We start from the raw sequence: 6,510 nt of genomic DNA, 5'->3' as shown, positions 1-6,510 counted from the left end.
AGTCTGCGCCAATGAGAACAACTCTCTTTGCAATAGGGGACTTTAGTCAGCAGGTCGCTGACTAGTGTATTGGTTATGTTCATTATTAAAGGCAAGGTTGCTGAGCACCTATATAATTTTCAATTTCAATTGCCATCCAGCAGCAATCACGAAACTATTTTTAGAGGAATTTCTTAATTTCTTTGAGGTTCTGGTCAGACTCAGTTCTATGTGTGTAAATGGCAACAGATTTGTGATTTCAAAGATTTATGTCAATTAATCGCTAGCGTTAGTGTTCATTGTATAAATACAAAGAGTATGCAGGTAATTACCAACTTGAGCCAATTCAATCACATACTGAGACTGACTCTCTCTTCTTGCTGTTGTAATGTATCAAAGTCACTTCGAAGATAGCATCTCACTATGAGCGGTCACAGAACTGGTACACATCGTTGAAGCAATCATTTCAAAGGACTTACATTGTAAGTTCATTGCACGTAGTCTTCTTCAAACCACTGTTTTCCCTGCTGACTGTAGCATAAGCAAACTCCACACTAGAAAATAATATAATGAGAACTGTGTATCCCTGGTTGCCACAGCTGTTTTTGCGTGTGTGCTAAAGGGAACATAATATCTTCTTACGACCTACCTTACTTCAGTGTTTTATTTCCATCATCCATTCACTGTGATTTGTCTGTGGAAGAGTTATGGTACCATTACTATACAAATGTTTCATCACAGATGAAAATAAAAATGTAGCTCTATATGGATCCTTTCACTTCACAGCAGCTTGAGTTTAAAATTTACCTTCTAACATTTAACTTACCTTAACTTAACTTACTATTTGACTTTTTTCTGTCTTACTATATCTGTTAAACCAATTGCTAGGCAACTGACAGCACTGTTAGTGCTTACTATTGCATGAGTTAGAATAATTAATGTGCTGGAATAACAGGAATCACAGGCACCTGTGATGAAAGCAGTCCAGAGGTGCACAAGAAGATGACCTTGTAGGGAAGATTTCCAAATTTAAACGTATGTGCATGAGCACACTCTATACATCTATACATACATCTTTAACTTTTTTACTCCCAGACGATCTCAAACTAATAAACAATACTTACAGCACAGACTGGATATAACGAAAGGATGGCATCACAGTTTCAGATGCAATACTGTGCAATCATGAATCCACATTATCTTCCACAGCTCTTGTGTTGGTTTGTACATGTCTGAGAAGCTGAAGAAGAAAATGAGTTACCAACTGAGTCCTAATAGCAGACTGTAGATTTTAGCAGTTGAATAAAAGTGCTCAAATGTAATCCAGACCCTGGATCAGAGCTCCGAGGAGGCTACAGTTTCTGTTTCTTTCTTTTTTTTAACTTCTTGATTATAGGAAACCTTCCACGACTCCCCTTGCATGCCAGTGTGAAAGCAAAGAGGCTGTTGCTGCACTGCAGTCAGTCTCAGTGGGATAGGGAGCCAATGGTGGTAAAAATAAAATGTTTGACCAGAGCTGACTCATTCTGGCTGATTCCCAGAAGACGACAGAACTAGACCTGGTGCACAAGAAAAAGGGTAAATGAGAAAATAACATGGCAGAATTTTAAGCATTTAACATATTTTCAGAGGACTTAAAATGTAAAAATGTATAACTTATTTATTATTTAATTTTGAATATATAATTTTAGTTACCAGTGTGTGGTATAAAGGAGTAAAAGCCTTGTGATAAAAGCTTAAGATCAACACAGAGAGTAGCCAAGACTGTTTACCACAGAGTTACACCATGATGACTTTTTCCCCCCAAGCAAAAATAAAAGTGATCAATGTGGAACACAGTGCAGGTTTGCCTTTCCCTGCTATGCTCTCATTTGGTATTAATAGAAATGATCAATATTTAATGAAGGTCTGTGTGGGTTTTCAGGGAACTTGTGTGAGGCACAGGTGTGCAAGAGAAAGTTATAAGTGCTGTATTTATTATTTCAATACATCACGAAGGAGGGAAAAGTTCTCAAAGATCATCAAATGCTGTTGAAAATGTTGTTTGTTCTGTTTAAACCACAGCCTTAAGCTGCTGTTTTAGGACACAGTCCAATTTACCACTTGATTAAAGGGAAAATGTCCAAAACAGTTAGATGAGAATCTTAATTCGATCAAACTGAAGTCAGAAGAATCTGAGGCCAAAATGCACAACATCATTTTTTCGGGCCCAAAATATAAAATATGCAATTATTACTGACTAGAAGCGAACACTGCATCATGTTCCAAAGGTGTTCAAATGCATTAACACCTGTAAGTTTGACATTTTAAAGTGCAGACATCTGATGAAGAGTGCAGCGCTCACAGCATCACCTTGCGGATGGTGATAATTTCGTACACTTTGACTTTCAATTCTTCTTTGTTGCACTTGTCAGATCCACCTCACCAAGCAAAACATCCAAGCGGACAAAATGGAAGACTGTTACAGAAACACAATGTGCAGACAATAAATGGGCACATCATTTTATCTCAAAGCTGAAAGTAAGCAGGGATATGAAAAATACTGGACAAGGATCAGCAAAGAGCATTTCCTTAGAAATACTTTCTTAGAAATGGCTTTCACCAAGACAAATTTCACATCTTTCATTATTGCCGTATTTTTTAAGGTGGTTTTGTATACTTGACAAAATGTAATGTTACATTTGATATTCACTATCAGTTATTTGACTGTTAAATAAATTAAAATGTGATTAAATTAAACAGCTTAACTCAGACATGAGTGAAAGCAAATCCATCTATATGAAAGAAAAATGTTCTTTAAGCCCTTAACACCGGTTACCACTTCCAGTTCACAGATTAATTATAATTTATTAATTTTTCTATAACCAAATAATTAATTACAATGAAAAAAGCCAAAAGCTAAATGAGCAAATTATCATTTTTGGGTGGCAGCTTTCTGAGGAATATAATATGGAGGAGGTTCAACATAACCAGGCTTTCTTTGTTTAGCTGGTTTGACGAAACCTAAAGCCCAAGTCAGAGATAAAAAGAGTCACGATGGTTGTTATCAACTTTCAAACATTGCAAACATTAGATAAAGCCAAGGACTACCCGGTGAAGACAATGAAATGGAACAAGAGTCAGTTAAACAGCTGTATTGATGTCTCTGTTCGAAAATGCTAAAAACAGAGGTAGGAGGACAGTTTGTACTGGATCCAGACTGATCCACAAACATGTACTAAAATGTCCGACAAACATGACTAAGCACCTTTGTCAGAAACACTTCTTAATTATTTCGCTTGCTGACTTGTTACTGTAATAGTTCAGTTAAAAGATGACCTAAGGAGACGCCTGGAGCCAGAGTAAAATTCAAAATCCTAATCTTAAATTGTCTGGCACAGTAAGCACGCTTATCAGGTGAGGAGCAGGCAAAAGGCTAGAAAACAGTCCACAAGGAAGAAATGCAAACTAGGAAAATAAAAAATGAAAATAAAACACAAAGAATACAATCATGGAAGCTAGACGGTAATAAAAACATGGAAAGATGCCTCTGGGTCACTTCACAAGTAGTCTTAGTCAGTTAACTAAAGAGTTGGAGGTGTGATGCTGCCACCTCACAGCAAGACGCTTCTTTACTTGAATCTCCTGGTTGGCCTTTACTCGAGTTTTCTACCACAGTCCAAATTGTTAGTTTGGCTGCTGATTTGAACTGGCTTGAAGTATAGACGTGCGGGTGTGTGATGGTCTTTTCCTGTGTGTTAGCCTGCACCCTTCTGTACTATGATGTTAGGTACACTCCAGCTGACTGTGACATTTAACAAGCAGTAAAAAACTTTAACTGTGTCCCAGCTCACTGTTTTGCATGACTTGCAGTTGTCTTTCATGAGCTTGTAGTCTGAATCATTGGTACTTTAAGATCCCAACTACACAGTATTTTCCAATGTTTCTCTATTCTGAGACAATACAAATAGTGTCTGACGCACACACTACAACGGGCGGAGGCAAATATTCTTCCTCATTAAATTCATTAGGAGTCTAAAGGTCACAGAGGCCATCATCACGCAGGCTTTAGGTGATTTGGGCAGAAGGGTGAAATCTTGTTATATCTCCTAATGAGCAGAGAATACCACCAACAGCACCACAACACATGACAATGTTGAGGGCCAGTCTGGCACCTTGTTTTGGTGACATTCTTGTCCCTGCTCAGGCTTCAGAAGTAAGGACAAGGTTGGGGACAGCGAAAGTGTATAGGGACGCTCTCACCCGAGCCACCTCCTTCCTCTGCTCGTTTTTCCCCAGTGAGTCAGCCAACTGACAGCGAGTACAGGCTGCTAATGAGGGCAAAGCTCACTCACCGTGACTCCCGGCTCATTGCGAAGGTCGCTGTCATTACCAGAGCATACACTGAAATAAGTGAGAGAGATGCGGGTTGAGGAAAAGTGATTAATTGTCACACCACTTTCAAGGACAGATACAAAAATCTGCTTTTGCTTCGCCATGATTAATACAGAATCGGTGCTAGGAGCTGTCCAGGCTCTTTCATTTTTAAGTTATTTACGGTGTATTGGTTGAAGTGTTTTTCATATATTGTTTTTTAGCAGATAAAAGGTAATCGTACCTGTGCTGAGTGGTGACAGGGCATTCTGTGGAGCATTTTAATGTTCTTTACAGTATGAAAGAACTGAAAAGCTTGCTTTGTCAGACCGACTAATGTATGCCATTAGCAGTGAAATGAAAAGCAGGAGACCAGATGAAATAAAACAACAAACCCGAAAGCACACAAAGCCACATAAAAAGGCTGCAAATACTGAAGCTTTTTAAGACACTGTGCATTTGATGTGTCATTTGATACAGGGGATTAATTAGTTAACTCACTGAATTATAATGAGCTTAGCTTTCACACAGTTGCTTTTTAACTTCACCTTCTCATCTAACCAAATATATCCAAATTGTATTGTTTAAGAAAAAGAAGTGATCCTGTGATCCAGCTCATGTTATGTTTTTTGATACCTTAAAGTCATACACAAGGTAAAAAAAAAATGCTGGTAAGTCCATTCATTGTCAATGAATCGAATGAAAACCAGAAAAAAAACTTGGTCCTCCTAAGAAGTCTTGTGTGTCCAAAGCCTAATCGGTTTGATTCCTCTGCACTACAGAACTCCTTAATTAATTAATTCTAATTGTACTAAATAATAAATAAATTGCACAATATATTTTAAGCATTACATTCCCAAAAAATGCCTGGTGTAGCAAATATGATACAAATTTAAACTCATATGCAAATTTACACTTATTTTTTTAAATTGTCAGAAGCTTTTTTTTAAAGGGTAAATTAAACAAACAAAAGATTCCCCCAAAAAAATAACATTTTCTGGAAATTATTTCAGGGTTTAGGCTTAAAACGGTTCAAGAAACAGATGCAGTTAAACAATAGTGCATATCTTTAATTTTATGATTTAGAAGGAAGAGATAAGGAGGTCATGTTTTTACACTTCCTTCTGACTGTCACAATGCAGCCCTGTTTTTCTTTTTTCATGTATCTTTCTTTCCTGATTCAGTGTTGAGTTTAACTTATGGTCAGTGTTGGGAAGGTTACTTTTAAAATGTATTCCATTACAGAATACAGAATACATGCCCCAAAATGTATTCTGTAACGTATTCCGTTACGTTACTCAATGACAGTAACGTATTCTGAATACTTTGGAATACTTAATATATTATCATGCTTTTTACAACAACGTGAATGTACTATTGCTGTGTGATTTATTACTATTACTGAAGGTCCGCGACTCCGAACTGTAGTAAAGGGACCTCTGACTAATACGGCGGGGTCCCTGTCGGCTCGTAGCCGAAAAATAGCTTTACTTTGTTGTGTGGGTCAACTTTTCTTGCGAGAGACAGAGAGAGGCGTTGAAAGACTGCTGCAACGGAACTTATTGTTTTCGGAGGAAAACACGAACACAGTGTACAGTTGAGTCTTAATAGCTTACTTACAGCTGGGCTCGTCAGGCTCTCTTCTTGGCTACAGTGGTTATTATTATATTTACATGCTTCCAGCTCCCGTTTTTGCTCGATGACAACTCGTACCTTTCCACTCCCCTTTTTCTCCCTCCTCGCGCTCACAGACCCATAACGTGTATGGCAGTCCATTCTCCCTGCAACACGGACTACACTGCCCATGATGCTACATTCTTTAGAGCTATGCTTGTAGCATTCTGCCTGTTAGCTTAGCACAACAACAACAACAACGAAAAGGCGCTCTCTCACCCAGGAAACACACAGTCGCAGAGAGAGAGAGAGCGTCGCCCTGTAACCATGGCAACCGTAACGCTGCCGCCTGGAACAACAGAACGTAGCTGTCAAACAAAACCCAAACAGTCCTGACCCGCGACAAAATGAAACAGGAAAGTACCGCAGTGTAATCCATTTATTTCAACAAAGTAACTGTATTCTAAATACCACCTTTTTAAACGGTAACTGTAACGGAATACAGTTACTCATATTTTGTATTTTAAATACGTAACGGCGGTACATGTATTCCGTTACTCCCCA

The sequence above is a fragment of the Perissodus microlepis genome, chromosome 2 (genome assembly GCF_051167445.1).
Source record: "Perissodus microlepis isolate ML-2025 ecotype Zambia chromosome 2, ASM5116744v1, whole genome shotgun sequence".
NCBI classification, from domain to species: Eukaryota; Metazoa; Chordata; class Actinopteri; order Cichliformes; family Cichlidae; genus Perissodus; species Perissodus microlepis.
The sequence above is the reverse complement of the archived record's forward strand: the minus strand, read 5'-3'. Positions refer to the sequence as shown.